The 17,691-nt window shown below is 36.6% G+C and overlaps 1 long non-coding RNA gene across 1 annotated transcript in view; it reads left to right on the top strand.

Annotated features, from left to right (window-relative positions):
- The window catches only part of LOC125183641 (uncharacterized), a 92,096-nt gene extending 74,827 nt beyond the window's left edge, over window positions 1–17,269 (top strand). The window contains exons 3-4 of the long non-coding RNA XR_010830626.1: window positions 14,309–14,454; window positions 16,323–17,269. This is a non-coding gene — a long non-coding RNA (uncharacterized lncRNA). The remainder of the gene's footprint in view (window positions 1–14,308; window positions 14,455–16,322) is intronic.
- The last annotated feature ends 422 nt before the right edge of the window (window positions 17,270–17,691 follow it).

Genomic DNA, 17,691 nt, shown 5'->3' with positions numbered 1-17,691 from the left:
TTGAAAATCTCATCCCCTTGAAAATCTCATCCAGGCTGTTCTGAAGATAGGCCTAAGCACCCTGGACAACTATGTACAGTGCTGAAGTCATTTGCTTCACACAATGATGCCTGGTGCCCATTCCTGTTGGCTCAGGGTGTCTTGTGTCCACATGGGCTCTCTGGATCAGACCAGACCTTTGACCAGATTCTTCTGTGCATCTCATGTTGCACCTCTGGATACAGCTCAGTAACCCAAACAGTCCCAAATTCCATTCCTTGACCTTGAGGGATGACCAAATCTTTAATTTTCAAAGCTTTTCTGCTATAAAATACTGTGAGATCATCCAGACTAGGTACTGGGAATTGAGTCTGAATAGCACTAGCTGGCCTAAATGAAATTGTGGAGGTGACTAATTCTACTACTTTAACAGTATAGATGATATCTGGACTTATCTCTGTGTTATTGACTTTACTAGCACAAAATTAAATCTGTAACCCTGAGACAGAACTACTAATTTGTTTTCTTATATTTAACTTCAAAATGCCTACAACAATGTGAGGGCTGTGTCACAACTAACCCGAGTGAGTTTTGTATACTTTTATATTTGTATATATGTGTGAAGTTGGCCACAGATATGTTGCGGTCCTGAAGGAATACTGATGGGCTGGAGGGGTCAAAATGTTTGAGGGAGCAAACCTGGTGTTTATGTGGTTTGGGCTACCCATCAGAAGCAACCTATGGACAAAAACATTGCTGAAACCACATGTATGTTTCATCACAGAGCTAATATTTCATTCACTGCACAAAGATAATCAGAGTGAAATAACTCACGCACAATGAGGGTCTTCATAGCCCAAACCTCTACCTAGGAGCAAAAGGAGAGGCAAATAGTTTTCCAGTACTCACCTTGGCACAGCTCACTCATTGCAATTCCAGGCTAAATTAAAACAAAAAGTTTGAAAGAATCTGTGTCTTTGTCACAGTGGACAATGGGGATCTCCGTTTCCACTCAGAGCTTTAGAATGGTGACAGTGACATCACATTCATCCACACAGTGGTTTTTTGTGACCCTGTATGTATACTTTTGCCATTCTTCATAAAACCATTCCTAGATTACACAAGTCCGGAGAAATGCTGATTAAGCTGTACAGTAAATCTGAGCCTGAAACACGGGTAATTAACCACTGCAGCAGCTGCCAATAACTGCAGGGCAAGAGCTTCTTTTAATTTTCCTTCAAAAGCTGAAGGAAGAAATGTTTGATTGTGAAGCTTCAGCCAACAACAGAAGAAAATAGGGTCTTGTCTTTGAAATAACAGAGAAAATTACCAGCACCTCCTTTGTGCAACAACAACTCTAAATCAGGATTCAAAATACAAAGAACAAATAAGCATGCTTTACATATATGTGTTAGAATAAGAAAAAATATTTTGAAGACAAGAAGTAAGAAGTCTTCAGTTGAGAGAAGACAAGGTTGGCTCTGAGGAGGAATTCCAACTTTGGTTTACGCAAAGGGCCACTGTGGGATCTTGAGAAAGTCACTTCTCGAAAAAGTGCCTTGGTTTCTCCGTTATAGATTATTCTGACAGCCAACAAAAACAGTTACATAAAAGAATTATACAATATACATAAATATATATTATTCTCTTAGTGCCTCAGCTATATTATTCTCTAAGTGTATCTCCTATTAAGTACAGTAACAGAGGAAGACAGCAAGATTTCTTCAGGATATGCTGTATTTGTGCCCATAAGAGAGATACTCTCAACAGATAAATCTTCCCTTTCTGCCTCCTTTCCTGCCACGACACCAAAATCAAGAGTTAATTAAAAATACATAATTAAATAAAAAATAAATATCTTGCAATGAGAGAAGGTGGTGAATCAACAAAAGGGGACAGAATTTTCAAAGGATCACAGAATCACAGAATTGTCGAGGTTGGAAGAGACCTCCAAGATCACCTAGTCCAACCTCTGATCTAACGCTAACAAGTCCTTTACTAAACCATATCACTAAGCTCAACATCTAAATGTCTCTTAAAGACCTCCAGGGATGGTGACTCAACCACTTCCCTGGGCAGCCCATTCCAATGCCTAACAACCCTTTCAGTAAGGAAGTTCCTTCTAATATCCAACTTAAACCTCCCCTGGTGCAACTTTAACCCATTCCCCCTCGTCCTGTCACCAGGCACGTGGGAGAATAGACCAATCCCCACCTCGCTACAGCCTCCTTTAAGGTTCCTGTAGAGTGCGATAAGGTTGCCCCTGAGCCTCCTCTTCTCCAGGCTGAACAATCCCAGCTCCCTCAGCTGCTCCTCGTAAGACTTGTTCTCCAGACCCCTCACCAGCTTCATTGCCCTTCTCTGGACTCTCTCGAGCACCTCCATGTCCTTCTTGTAGTGAGGGGCCCAAAACTGAACACAGTACTCGAGGCACGGCCTCACCAGAGCCGAGTACAGGGGGACAATCACTTCCCTAGCCCTGCTGGCCACACTGCTTCTTATGCAAGCCAGGATGCTGTTGGCCTTCTTGGCCACCTGAGCACACTGCTGCCTCATATTCAGCCGACTATCAACCAGTACTCCCAGGTCCTTCTCTGCCAGGCAGCTTTACAGCCACTCATCTCCCAGCCTGTAGCGCTGCTTGGGGTTGTTGCGCCCCAGGTGCAGGACCCGGCACTTGGCCTTGTTGAACTTCATACAGTTGGCCTCAGCCCATCGGTCCAGCCCATCCAGATCCTCCTGCAGAGCCTTCCTACCCTCGAGCAGATCGACACACGCACCTAACTTGGTGATGATATAGATATTATTAGTCCATCTAGCTTTTGCATATATAGAGAGAATTTTGTTTACCTTCTGGAATTCATAAAATGGCAATAAGTATTATCTGAGACTTTTGTAACACGGTCTCCAGATTTCTAGAAAGTCTGAAAGGCTTATCTGATCACCTTTATAGGGAAAACGTATGGGTGGAGACTGAAAGCAATGACAATACATTCTCTTTCCTTTGTTGAATGAATTTATGTGATAACTTCCTATATTGAATAGTTTGTAAAGAGAGATTTGACCTACAATCTCTTCTCATATAAAACAATAATTTTCAGTAACTTTTTCAGATTTCAGTAGTCCTTCCAATTTATAGTCTTAACTTCTCCATTTAAAATGTTGTATATTTACTGTATATATTATATATATATATACATACATATAGAGAGTAAGGTAGAGTTTCGAGAGTGAAATACCCTACTCAGTATCAGATTTGTAACTGAGGCATATTGTAGAATACTAAACAGTTTCTTCTTATGCAAAATCCTCAGTTATAATTACATTCAGTTATGTTAAAAATGCATATACTGGGGGGCTGAGTAGATCATGACTCGCTCATGAAGGGACGTTAAGTTGTCACTTCATACTCAGTCCTGGTGGTTAAACAACTGAAAGATGTTAATTGTTCAATATCCCACATGAAATGAAATGCGTGGTCTCAGATCACTGGAGAAGTGTTTAACACTACAAGAACACCAACTCACTTGGCACTAAACTTTATTGTCAGCCTCAGCATTTATGCAAATGCAAGAATGCATCACACTGACCGAACAACTATTAGGATGATGATGGCGTGTACACAAAGAGATCCTGAAGAAGCAATAAGCGGATAAGAATTAAATTGCTACTGTTTATTTTATATCTAGTTCATGAATTAATAAAAGGCTTAGTAGGGCTGGAAATCCACTATCTTTGGCTAAAGCTTAATTCACTTCAGAAAGAAAATCACATTTAGGAAAAAAAAAAAAAAAAAGAATTCAAAATGTTTAGGGAGATTCACCCCTGGGATTTGTCACAGAATTCAGAGATGAAAATTCCTTTGCATTGACAAGAGAGTTCACTTGAGAAGTCAGACCTTACAGATTGCATTTATCCTGTCTAACTTTAGCTATATAAAATGCTGTGAACCAGTTGTAAACTAATTATTTATGATCCTTCTATAATCAACAGAGAAAAAGAAATAAACCACTCTTTCTAACCTTAACACATTTGTCTCTTTATCAGCTACAGAAAGAGCCTAAATGGTTATTTTCTGTAGGTTATAACTGAGTGTTGGACTAGCCACATAAGTTTCATTGGCTAATCTTAGCAGTAATTGATACCGTAGTTTCTTTTCATGAAATGCCATTCTTCCTCAAATGGCCTTTGGTCACATTCCCTTTCATAGGATACTGGAATTGTCCTGGAGCAGTACCCACTGGACAACACTGAGCCTTATTGTGCCCATACCTGCAGTGACCCTGAGCATCTTGGTCACCGGACTATGAAAGGGAGAAAGACTGCTCCTATGGTACCGACAGGGGACATGTATGAAGCAGATCTGGGAGAAAAATCAGCTTTTCTATTTATCTAGATAGAAGGGAAAAGCTTGTAAGTTCTACTTTATGCGCGAACGGTGTATTTTCTATAGATTCTGTGAATAAAAATATTCAAAGTCCGCTTCAGATATCTACAGTCACATGACAATATCTTTAATTTTTTTAGTCATGGCACTTCCCCCTCCTAGGGTGAAATGAATTTGAGAGAGACTCTGGCAAATAGTGAATACACAGGAAAAAGTGGAAAAAAACAAGGCATGTATAAACTGCCCAACTCTCCATCTATCCTCAGCTCTAGCAGTGATCAGTTTAAATATTTCCTGAGCCAGACATTGCATCTGGGTTACTTATGGATTCATTCCCATGCATTTCTCTAAACCCTGTTTAAATTCATTTATATTTTTGGCATCCACAGCATCTTGTGGAAATGACCTCACAGTGTGGTTATGCAACAATATGGAAAAGCATTTCCTTCTGTTTATTTTAAACTTGCTACCTTATAACTTTATTGTGTGTGTGTGTCGTTCTGAGCTTCTGTACTGAAAGGAATCCTATAGGTCTTCCCAGTTCCCCATAATATTCATAAACTTGTGAAAATCTCACGTTCCTTTAAGTTACCCTTTCCAAACAGAAGAGGTGCATTCAGTTTAGTCTCCCTACACATGGAAAGAATTCTCCATCTCTATCAACCTCTTTGCCTCTTCTTTTTTTATTAATACTATATTAATACTATAGTTCTGTATTATTGGTAGTTTTGTTTTGTTTTGTTTTGTTTTGCAAAAACAGCTAATACATTTTTTGTCCTATTTTTACATAACACAACGCAAAAGCTTCATATGACTATGCTTGTCTTCAGCCAAAGCATTTACTGACTCTAAGACTGAATCCTCAGGAACTATATATGACGTAACATAAAATAAAATCAATTTCTTCATATTGCACGTTGATGCAGTTGTACCTTATTGAGGATTTAACCAATGGCTATCTTTTTAAGTTTCTTACATTGCCAGAATTGTCTGACAGTTTTATAGCTTGAGATAATCATTCTTCTCACACTCATGGCATTTCAATATTTTCTGAAACTGCATTGCTTCAGCCAGTTTTGTTTAGGTGTTTAGGCATAAATACAGGAACAGCAACAGATGTTTATGCTAATATTTAACTTGTTTAAAATGCACACAGAATCTCTGGTCTATTTTTTTATTGTTTGTTTGTTTAGCCAAATCATCGCTTTTTACATCATTACTCTACCGAAGTCTTATATGTAGCCAATTTTGTCAGGAACATCAACTATCTCATCTACCTCTAGCACTTCGTGTGGCACCTGTCATATTTAAAAATGAATTAGTAGATTCAGGAAAAGGAAAAAATATATATATATATATAGATTCAGGTTATTTTAAAATGGATATTTCTCCAGAAGGTATATTGCAATGAGCAAATATGCGTTGGCAAATGGTCTGATATGGTATTTGTATCATTTACCAGAAAGCTTCTGGTAACATAAACAAAAACTTGATCTAACACACACTCCAAAGTCTTAAGGCTGACCTCAGATGCTCTTTTTATCAACAGATGGGTCTATCTGACTCACACTTATTCTATGTACTTGAGAAGCATCATGCCTTAGCAAGCCTGAGACCCTGAGGAACTGTATAAACCAATCTGTGAGCTGGAATAAGTTTCTTTTTCTGTTTGTTGTAGATGAAAGTAGAAAGTTCATGTGTTTTCAGGGAATGTTGCTGACAGCATTTCAGGCAATGAAAAAGTGACAAGGAGTTCAGGAAACTTCTTTTTCAACATCTGATTTCTCAGGTTCTGAGTTCATAGGATGTGTCTCGTGCACCTTTTAGTGTCACTAAATATTTTTGTTAGTGATTTTTTTTCTCTTCTTTATGAGTTTAGTAAACACCAGTGAGTAAATTGCCAGGTCAAGGAAGGGAGATTAAGTACCTTAATACTAGCTTTTTGGTAATTTTTGGACGCTAATATTTCTTGTATCAGAACTATGTATTCTGGCATAATTTCTCATGACGTGACCAAAAATAAATAAAATGTAATAGAAGAAAATATAAAAAAAAAAACACTTCCACGCAATTATGATGTTTTTATTCACAAGGTAAATTTATTTGAAGACCTTTTATTCTATCACCCTCAGTTGTGAGAAGAGATCTCAGTACAGGTATTCAGCCTAGATCATGTAACTCCTGCCTAATTGTCATTCTAGAGATCAGGAGTCTTGGTAGTTATCCTTGACTGCAGAATAAAAGTGTGGATTAGTAGCTAGAGATTTATTGTGAAAAGCATATTCAATCTGAGGCCATACGGATGATTTGTTAAGATTAAAACTTATTGCATTAGGTCTTGGGTTCTGTTCCTGAGGCAATCCATGACCTTTCCTTTAGCTTATTTATAAAATATGATAGCAGTTCATACTTGAATGTTCCTAGCTAAGAAGGCAAGCATGGATTTATTTAGTATAAGTGGCTAAGTGCATGAAAATAAAAGCCGAAGTCAGTAGATCTGACTAATATAAATCCATGGTCTCCTTTTTTGTAGCTCAAGGAGTTTTCCCCTCGTGAAGAAGTGAGTAGGTAGTACTGCCTTTCTTCTTTTCTGCTGCAGAGAATTAGGATTCCCTAATAAATATTGTATTGCTCTGTTGACAGCCCAATATCTTTACACACTCACATAGTGCTCTACAGCCTAGCCCAAATCAACTAAGCAAAAAAGCCATCTAAAAGCAGTTCTGTGTCTGCTACCCTCAGGAGGTACCACTCACTCAAGAGCCTTGGCTTTCCTATGTGGCTTGGACCTCTCAAGTCGCATAGCACATTTAAATAAGGAGGGAGTCCCCTCACCCTGAACAAGGCAGGATTGTTTTTCTATCCTACACTGGTTTATGCATTTCTTTTCCTTCTGGAAAAAAATATCAAACCATAATATAGACAATCTTTATCTATATAAAAGTTATAGATGTCTGAGTCTTGAAGAACAGGTGAAGAGGATATGGATAAGGTGGAGATTCCAGAATTTTTCTTCCAAAATAGTGATATAAAATAAAATAAAATAATAAAAAATCTAATCTGTCACTTTTAAGTACCTTAACTTGTTCTTAAATGTCTAATGAAATAGTTCTCTTCAAATAGAAGCCTACTTTTTTTTTTTACTTTTTTTTTTACATTTTTTTTTTTTTACCTTTAATAAAGAAAAACAGACAGCTCAGGAGACAGATTCATTTTGCTTGTCTTTAAACAGTCTTTCTTGCATATATAAGTAATTCAGGGATTTCCCTTACAAGAATTTCTTCATTAGGCGTCCAAAGTTGTAGCTACAAGTTAGCAGAAAAATGCAATATATTGCATGCAAGTACAAAAGCTTGGGAGGGGAAGAGGGATTATTTTACTGTATTAACCTGCCATTTTGCAAAACAGGAGAGAAAGCAAATATTACTAAACTGTTAAGTCCTAGGGTTTTGTTTCTGTGTTATTCTTTCATTTGTTTATTTTAAGAAAAAGTAGGCTTATAACACCTGTTTAACTGAAAACATCTTCCATAACTTTACCTGTGGTATCTCAGGTATCTCCATCATGATAAATGGTACATCCAGTCCAAGGAGAGTCAAACAACAGAGGGTGGATTATCTTGTTTACTATAGACAGAATCACCCCCATCAGGACAGGGGAAATGAAGATGATATGCTTTAGGATGAGTTCATTTTGAGTGCATTATTTTTATCTGTTAACAAACAGAAACATTTTTTCAATTATTTAAAATTTTCTTTTAATATTTTTTTCTTCATTCTCTTAGTAAATACAGGAATTTTGAAAGTTTACTTTTTATTTCAGAGCATCTTTGACCTTCCATAAAGCAAGTACAGATTAGACTTTAAATTATGTACAATGAAGGCAATACAGGCTAAGATTTTAATGTGTTTCTGAATCATTAATTGTGTTGATAACAATGAATCTAGTAGGCTACAAAATCTGCTTTCTTAAATGAAAGCTATGCTCATTGCGTCATGAAGCAAGTTCTATTTTTTGTTAAATGCGATTATATATTTATATAAATCCTGTTAGGATTTAAACCTGGAAGTTCAAAAGGTAGAGTGATTATAGACTACTTAGTGATTCTAAACTTCAAGATTATTTTATTCTCTGTCATGAAGTTAAGACAGATGGATTGGATACAGAACAATTTTAGTAATAATAAATTGGCAGAAAGTAAGTCTGTTTACAGAATAGTTTTTAGATCTCCTTTCTGTTTCTGAAGAGATGGATTGACACTGTGACTTTCTGTGTGCGTGTTTTAGAAAAGCTGGACCTCAGGTCTTTTTGCCTTTTTCAGCTCTCAAAATATCTCTGCATCTTCACTTATTAAGGAATATTCATAGATATGAATTATGTCTAATCTGGCTGTTCTCATCACAGCTGAGAAGTGCATCTTGCTTAGCAATAATTTTACATTCTCTTTGTTTCAACTTGCCTACCTCTAGCTCCTGTTAGTGTCATTAGTTGTTGCTTTTTCCATCATGATAAACCTGAACAAGCCTTCTGAATCAGAACTTTATAAAGCATTCCCATATTTTAAAACTCTGGTTAATTAATTAAAATTCTTTTTCAGAGGGGAAACAAAATTGACCTTCTTGATCCTCTCTACATGGGACAGAAAGCTGGAGCCATCATTTGCTGGGTTGAAATTATCATTTAGAGCCTGAAAAAAATAGTCCTTCATAATCAGTGGAAAAGTTTTCATTCACTACAGAGGTTTTTGAATCAAGTATAAAATATGTATTTGAATGATAAATGTTTATAAGTTTGCTTTCAGACAGAGTAGATCTGCATCAGTTTCAATGAAATAGTTTGAACGAGTGGCTGTTAAACATCAACAGGGTTATATGTGAGCTGGTTAAGGCAGAATTTGTCCCTCGCTTGGTAAACCCTGCTCTTTCTTCACTTTCCAGTTTTCAAGAAGCACAATTAAATCCCCTCTGAACAGCTCCCTTCAACTTTGCTTAAACACAACTGCGTGCAGCTCCTATCAAGTCCATAAAGAGACTGCATCTGGCATACAAATAATCTACTGCTCCCTATTTTTCCCCATTGTGAGCTGCTTTTCAAAGAACAGTCTTTATCAGGTGCTCAGTTAAACCTTTGTTTCTCTTCAGCCTAACCTTGATCCAGCCAATGCGATGTTCCAGTGTTGAATTTGCAAAGAGAGGCTGCTTTTGTTTTCTGAAGGCAAGCTTTAGGCTGGGGGAAAATATTCTGAGGAGCCAATAAGAAAGATTAAGTTTAGAGTCTAAGGGTCCATTTAAATTAATGATTTATCTTCATTCACACTACAGCAAAGCAGATGCTCCTAACAGCAGTGTAGAAGTTAAAGATGGACATATTTTAGATGGCTGCTCTATTTTCTAAGCAGTGTTACTGCTACTGCATAACTAAAGGCAGTAGAGTAAAGGTAAAGCTGCAGACATAAATTTTCAGCAGCAGCTAGTCTTTCTCCACATTTTCCTCACAATCATAGGATTTTTTTCCTCTGAAAAATAGCAATATCATTCCCAGCATTGCAATAGGCTTGTAAATATTTTTGAAATCTCTCAAGTTTCATGGACTACTGCAGAGGTGTTCAGCAAGCTAAGGAAATCCTCAGAGAAAACAGGGTTACAAAGCTCCTAACTCTATGGACTTTGTTTTGATCTTGTAAATAATGTCAAAAGGGAACCAAAATGAAGACACAAATTGGTGACCCCAAAATTTTGTCACCTGAGCAAACGTCATATTAAGCATTTTAACTATTTTTATTTGTTCACCTATTTGTGCAACTATTGATATTATTGGAAAAGGAGTATCCAATAAAAAAAAAAAAAACAAGAAATTGTGAATTCTGATTCACCTTGGACAAGCTAAACCAAACACAATATTTAATATTTAACACAATTTTCTCTGGTGGAAATAAATAAATAAATAAAACATATATACAATATTTTCTAGAATATGCTGATTTTTGTAGAAACTGCACTTTCTTGGAAAAATATTCTCTGGAAAATTCCAGGTGTTGTTGAGACCTGGACACAATGGCAAATTTCTTGCTGTAAGCAGTCTACAGAGAGCAACACCCACTAAAAGAGTGCTTTATTATTTCAGTCCTGTTCCCACAGCCCCTTTGAAACCACAGCCACCTGCAAACCCAGCAGAGTGAGCCCAAGTACAGACACTGTACCAGAAACCATAAAAGCAAGCACCTGTCCATCAGCCGTTATGTTTCACTGTTGCAGATCTGCAACAATCATGTACTTCAATCCTTTTTATCCCCCCAACAGGCTAATAGGCTATCCTTTTAAAATGAAAATTATGCTTACTAAAACCAGAATCTCTGTTTGAGGAGACTAAAGATGAAATCTTTAAAAAAAAAAAAAATAAATAAATAAACGTAGGAGAGTTCTTCTTCAATGTAGGTACTATGTTCATCACAGAAACCAGGAGATGTTTCTGAAAAAAAAAAAAAAAAAGAAAAGAGTTTTTCATTCTAAAAGAGCAAAAGGTGACATCTTTACAGGTAACAGACTCTGAACATGAAATGCGGTTGGCACTGAAGAACAGCAAAATTTGTTTCCAAAGGAGGATTTGTACATTTCATTTCACTTATACTGAATCTTTTCTGTGCATTTCATTAAATAAAAGTAGAAAAGGTTGCCACTTGCAGGCAAATCTATAAATGAAGTGAAATTAATAAAAATGTCATTCATTCATTGCTTAAGATTCATCTAACAAATAGATTTACCTTAACCTCTTTTATGACTCGTGAATAGACAGAACTTTGTCCCAGAATCAGTTCTACCAAAAAGAGCACTTCACTTACCCTTTGACTATTCACTATAATCTCTCAAAGGAATAGGGTCTCATTCAATGTCATGGTAAAATACCCTTTGCCTGGAGAAATCTGTTCCAGCTACAGAATAACCAAGCCCAATAAATTTGATTTTTTCCTATCAAGCTGATCAAAATAAAGCTTGCAGGTGACAAAATACATTTCAATAATGAATGTCCACAGGCTTCAAGATGATATGAAATTAGGATGTGGAAAAGCAAGAAAAGGGAGAAGTTTTGCTGAAGTAATTTATCTCCCACTGCTACTTTCATTTCTTACATAGCAAGTACAGTTGTGATTCTGTTGCCTATGTGAAACTGATACCATCTATGACTCAAAAGCTCTAATGAATGACTCACCAATGCTGAGAATAGCTACCAAAGGGTCACTCTGGGACTGGAAGGTTCCTTTCAGGAAACAGAGAGTGTATCAGTTCCTGCCTCACAATAAAATACTCTCAACTGCTAAAAGGAATTTAAAATACATATTTTTACATAAAATAAATGAAATATCACTATAAAATATTAACAGTACATGCACACAAAAACAAACATAAGAAAAATACAACAACAACAAAACAGTAAACTAGTAAACTTTTAACTAAACTGTTACAGAATTTCTAGAAAAATAAGAGCTGTGATTTTAGATTTTGCTTGTACAGATAATTTTATTTCACTAACAACAGTCTTAATTTAATTTAAACCTATTGTGAATTTTATCATTTATGTCCTACTACTCACTGAAATACTGTCTTTTACAGGAAGCAGAACAGCTTTGGGCTTCTGCACAGTTATTTATATAATTTATACATACATTAACGTGATTTTTAGCATAGCTCATCTAATCAAAATGTAGAGACAAGTGGATGCCAAAGGCTGTGAACTTGGAAATCAGTGAGGAAGAAGTTAAAATGCTTTGTGAAAAAGACAGTGACACACAGAATACAGACTGAATACATTTTCTCTGGAGACCCTCAGGATCAGATAACAGAGGAAACAAAGTTCTGAGCGTGGCAGATCCAGGGGTAAGCAGGAAAGACCAACTGCTGCAAGAAATTCAGTAAAGGGAAGGCACTGGGGAGAAGAGGTGTGACACATTAACTCTGGAAGACCTGGAGGTGAAACAAAAGAGAGGACTAAAAGGAAAAAAACACAATGAAGTCACAGGCATCTATTGCCTGGAGGCCACAGAAAAGACAAATGGGCAGGCTACATTAGATGAAATCTGGTGTGATATATTAGGCTATGCTTTGATTATAAGACAAAAGTGAGCATTGTACGTGGGTCTTTCTTGGTAAAGGTTTTTGGAATGTAAGGGATCTATCTGTGCTGGTTGGGACTGGAGGTCCCATGAAGCCATGAGAGTGAATGAGTAGGAGTCAAAGAGATTAACAATCACCTTAATGGAAGTTGACACCACAAAAGATTAGGCAGAAAAAATATATTATCTCACCACAGCATGGATATAGATTCTCTGAAATAGTAGATCTTTTCCATCTCAAACATACTGTGTAGGGCTTGGTATCTCTGTATTACTCAGAACTGATACCACATCTCTGATAGTTTCTTATTACAATTGCAGCTGTGCACCTAAAGCACCTTGCTGTAATACATAATAAAGAAAAGCCTTGGCTTTAGCCTTCAACAAATACTAATGTGTTCTTTCATTCATTGTAAGTCTGTGGCTGTACCAGGCTGTGATCTCTGATCTCTGACGGTAAGCAAGCTACTCTGACTAGAAGGTCTGAAAAGACAATGACAGTGTAATAGAATTTTATGATTACATTTTGAACACTTCCACTGTGAGCAGAAGGCTCCTGACTCAGATATTTTCATCTTCTGTTCAAAGAACTATAAAAAATAATAAGAATAAATCAACAAGTTTGGGTAGAAATAACTCAATATCTGTGCTATATTTCCTTATGTTTTAATTTTTGCTTGAATTTAATTTGCTGAAACACAGTAAAAATAATTTGGTAGTTCTGAAAAGGAGACCAACATTACCTCAAACTAAGCGGATGGTCATCCTGTATTGCTGGAAATGGGTTTTTGCTCCCTGTGTATCAGTGATAAGAATGAACGAATGAACCAAGAAAGACAGCTTGAAGGAATGTGGGAGACGGAGGAAAATTCTGCATAAGAGACCATTCTAAGACATAATAGCTTCTCAATCAATGTAGAAGAGGACTGGGCATTAGGAAATCTGTGCAAAGCTTGTAATCATGTGCCCACATTGAAACAGAACCACAGCACACCTAGAAATGCCTGGGCCTTGTGTGCCTTTCTTTAAAAGAGACTAGTGTTTTGTCTATTAAACCTGACAGTGCCTGTTTATCAGGAAAGCTGCAATAACCTTTCATTTACTTCATCACAGACCTCATTCTTCAAATGCATTCACTAGCATTTGTAAAACACTTTGGAAGCCTTGCCTGGCTGGCACAATATAAGCTCAAAGTGTTATTAAATCATTGAGCATAAAATGTCCTTTACCTCATTATATTTTACAGTGGTAACTTTTTATTATCATCTGATGGCAGTAAAACATGACACAGCCCATCTACCATGCTGGGGAAAGGTCTTGACTGAAGTTGATTAGAGTTTTGTCTGAATGATAAGTGAATAAAAAATGAGTTAAGGACTTCAGAATTTGGTTTCTTAATAATGTATTAGGAAAAGAACATATATATGAAAAACAAAAATGGCATACCTCTAATATACAGGTTACTAATGCTTTAGGTTTGACTGACTCTTTTTAATGGGGATACTAACTCTCCTAAATTTGAAATAATGCTGCCATTTTTTCATGTGTTTATTGCTATTGCTAACTACAATTTGAGCATTTTCTATACACCTCCCTCATGCTGTCTTTTTTATGACACAACCATTATTATACTTATTTTAACAATATAGTGATTGTCTTTTGCAATGAGGATGATGAGTATTATTGGCCCAGTGAATTGAAAATAAGTGAAAGAGTGATGAAAGGATTCTGCAAAGAATAGGTCTTCTTCATGAGAGTGAGAACATCTCCTTGTAGTTTTCACCATTTTTGTCACTAAGCTTTCAAGAATTAATCTATTAATTTCTCATGTGAAGCAATAGCTCTGGTGGACTTAAGGAACAGAGCAAATATTGAAAGAACAATGAGAAGAGAACTCCATGATATAACTATCACATGCTGAGTAGGAAATCAGTGACCTGGGCATCTCTTCCAAACCTCAACAAATTGTGAATGCAAGAAGGTAAGATAAAGAGGTTCCCTCCTACACTCTACATTTCCTCTTTTGTTAGCAGTTCTTTCTTTCTTCTTTCTTTCTTTCTTTCTTTCTTTCTTTCTTTCTTTCTTTCTTTCTTTCTTTCTTTCTTTCTTTCTTTCTTTCTTTCTTTCTTTTTCTTTTTTCTTTCTTTCTTTCTTTCTTTCTTTTTCTTTCTTTCTTTCTTTCTTTCTCTTTCTTTCTTTCTTTTTCTTTCTTTCTTTCTTTCTTTCTTTCTTTCTTTCTTTCTTTCTTTTTCTTTTTCTTCCTTTCTTTCTTCCTTTCTTTTTCTTTCTTTCTTTCTTTCTTTCTTTCTTTCTTTCTTTCTTTCTTTCTTTCTTCCTTCCTTCCTTCCTTCCTTCCTTTCTTCCTTTCTTCCTTTCTTCCTTTCTTCCTTTCTTCCTTTCTTCCTTTCTTCCTTTCTTTCTTTCTTTTTCTTTTTCTTCCTTTCTTCCTTTCTTTTTCTTTCTCTTTCTTTCTTTCTTTCTTTCTTTCTTTCTTTCTTTCTTTCTTTCTTTCTTTCTTTCTTTCTTTCTTTCTTTCTCTTTCTTTCTTTCTTTCTTTCTTTCTTTCTTTCTTTCTTTCTTTCTTTCTTTTTTCTTTCCTTCCTTCCTTCCTTCCTTCCTTCCTTCCTTCCTTCCTTCCTTCCTTCCTTCCTTCCTTCCTTCCTTCCTTCCTTCCTTCTTTTTCTTTCTTTCTTTTCCAACCTTGATATAAGTAAATTTTCCTTACTCTGTGTTAATGTCATATCATTTAATTTCCTTCTCAGCCTTTTGTTCCCACATCACTCTATATGAGGCCCAAAGACTTCCCTAAATTCTCCCATGCTCCTGAGGGTTTTTTCTAACTATGTCAGTTTCTCCAAAGTCCTCCTTAATGCCTTTATAGCATCCATCACTGCTTTCTCTGGTAAAAGGAATTATATGACTTAGATACTTAGTGTACCAACTCAATTAAATTTAAAAATTCTTTATGCAATACATTGCCTTTTGGCCTCACTTCTCACCAGTAATTATTAATTTTATAAACCCCTCATAGAAATACTGTATTTGGAGGGGAAAAAAAAGAGAGAGAGAGAATAAGAAAGAATAAGAAAGAGAAAGAAAGAAAGAAAGAAAGAAAGAAAGAAAGAAAGAAAGAAAGAAAGAGAAAGAAAGAAAGAAAGAAAGAAAGAAGAAAGAAAGAAAGAAAGAAAGAAAGAAAGAAAGAAAGAAAGAAAGAAAGAAAAAAGAAAAAGAAAGAAAGAAAGAAAGAAAGAAAGAAAGAAAGAAAGAAAGAAAGAAAGAAAGAAAGAAAGAAAGAAAGAAAGAAAGAAAATTAGTAACCAGCATCACCACAGCCAACTGTTCTCACTGAAAATTCAAACCACATAGAAATCCCCTATGGCAGAGCAAAGAAAACAAAAAAGGCCACTTGAAGTAGACAGAGAGAAGTCAGTGCAGGGGTGGGAGAAACTGCTGCAGAAGAGGACACAATGAAAGTGTATGAAGATGCTTCATGTTGCAGAGAAGGCTGAAGGGAGCTGCAGAGTACTACCTGAGGACAGGAGATTCTTGCTTTTGGTCTTTTCCAGAGGTCAGAGTTACAGCAGCTTAAACAGTGTGCGTGTGGCAGGCACTGCACAAACAGCCCTATCCAAGACCAGGCACACTGCTCCTTTAACCAAGGGCCCCTGGTGTCAGCCCAGCAATCAAATGCTGTAGTACATGAGGATAAGCACCCATGCTGGCTGAACAGCAGTATTAATCGTGGGGCTCCCAAACTGCACTATGAGACAAGCTCGCCTTCTGTTTCAAAATGATGTTTGTGACAACAAATCTGTTAAACTCCTCCGCTGACATGTTTTACTTTCCCAGGACGAGAACACTGTGAAGGTTGCTTGTTGGCTCAGCTTCAATTCCCATGACAGACTTCAGGCAGTGACCGAACCTACCTCTTGCTTTACAGGAAACAGCTTGGAGATTCAAACTAGCTTCATCTACAGGAACTTAATGATAAATTGACCAGTGATACATAAGAAAAGAATCTGTCTTTTGTATTTATGAGAGACTATTCACCTCCAAGCCAGGGCTGAAGAGACATGCATCCTTTAGGGAAGGAAGTTTTATTTACAAACTAGAAACCTGCTTCCAAGGAAAATGGACTTGCTCTGGAAGATACAGAGTTTTACTGATTGTATTTCTTCCAGGGACACCTTACAGCCAGAACCAGAGAAAGATGGCTCAGGTCACTGGTAATAGATAACAAAGCTTTTCATGGTACAGCCATTTTTGAATACAGTAAGGGCATAAAAGGAGACATTTATAAAATGGTGTCTTGCTGATGAACTGTACTGGACTTTTCTTACTGAGTTACCTGAGTCCCCAAGTAACTTCTTCATAAATACAAACACATTTGTTGCTAATGGGCAGCCTTCACAACTCACCAAGAAAACAGAAAAGTTAACTGGGTGAAGAGACAAAACAATCTTGCACAATCTAATGTCAAGGTCAAAGGAGGGAATTCTACAATATTCACACTGTGCCTATTCACACAATAAAGGGTGAATTGCATTAGTCAGATAAATCAATAATGCACTTGTGACCAGCAGCAGATTTAACAACTTCATTCCCCCTCAACCTGAAAGACCTCCTGGCTGTTCTTGTGAAAATCTAGACCAAAAGAATCATTTATTCTCTGGACTGACCAGAGCTTAACGACATCCAGCCTGTGAGAGCAGAGGAGGCACACATCCTCCTGCAGATGAAAACAGCAGACCTGCAAGAAGATGGAAGAAAGGAACAGAATTTGTACAGAAAAATTCCCCTGCTCTACTCTACACTGCCAAGTGCACTCACTTCTTTGTCTCTGAAATCTTAGTCTGTCCTCTCCCACCTTCCAATCCCAGGGCAACAGTAATTCAAGTAATGAGGGATGGAAAAAAATGCCTAAATCCATCTTTCTTCTTCTTCTTCTTCTTTTTTTTTTTTTTTCTTATTTTTTTTTCTCTGTTTACGAAGCTGAGAGTAAGCACATCCCCAGATCCAGCTGCTCAATGGCAATGCAGGAACTACACATTATTAATACGATGGAGTCAGAGTGCATTACATTGAACAATTTACTGTTTTATTTCTATGAAAAAATAAATTGATTGAATTTGCATGGCTTCAGTCTTTTCATGCGTTTTGTTGTGGTTGTTTTAGGCATTAATTGATAAGGACATGAAGACAATCTTCTCCAATATCT

Source organism: Anser cygnoides, chromosome 3 (genome assembly GCF_040182565.1).
Source record: "Anser cygnoides isolate HZ-2024a breed goose chromosome 3, Taihu_goose_T2T_genome, whole genome shotgun sequence".
NCBI lineage: Eukaryota > Metazoa > Chordata > Aves > Anseriformes > Anatidae > Anser > Anser cygnoides.
The sequence above is the reverse complement of the archived record's forward strand: the minus strand, read 5'-3'. Positions and strand labels throughout refer to the sequence as shown.